We start from the raw sequence: 371 nt of genomic DNA on the forward strand, positions 1-371 counted from the left end.
AATCTTTCCCAGCATCAGGGTCTTTTCAAATGAGTCAGCTCTTCCCATCAGGTGGCCAAAGTATTGGAGTTTCAGCTTCAATATCAGTCCTTCCAATGGACACTCAGGACTGATCTCCTTTAGGATGGACTGGTTGGATCTCCTTGCAGTCCAGGGGACTGTCAAGAGTCTTCTCCAACACCACAGTTCAAAAGCATCAATTCTTCAGCACTCAGCTTTCTTAATAGTCCAACTCTCCCATCCATACATGACCACTGGAAAAACCATAGCCTTGACTAGACAGATCTTTGTTGGCAAAGTAATGTCTCTGCTTTTTAATAAGCTGTCTAGGTTGGTCATAGCTTTTCTTCCAAGGAGCAAGCATCTTTTAA

This window comes from Bison bison, unplaced genomic scaffold (assembly GCF_000754665.1).
Source record: "Bison bison bison isolate TAMUID 2011002044 unplaced genomic scaffold, Bison_UMD1.0 scf7180017864519, whole genome shotgun sequence".
Lineage (NCBI taxonomy): Eukaryota > Metazoa > Chordata > Mammalia > Artiodactyla > Bovidae > Bison > Bison bison.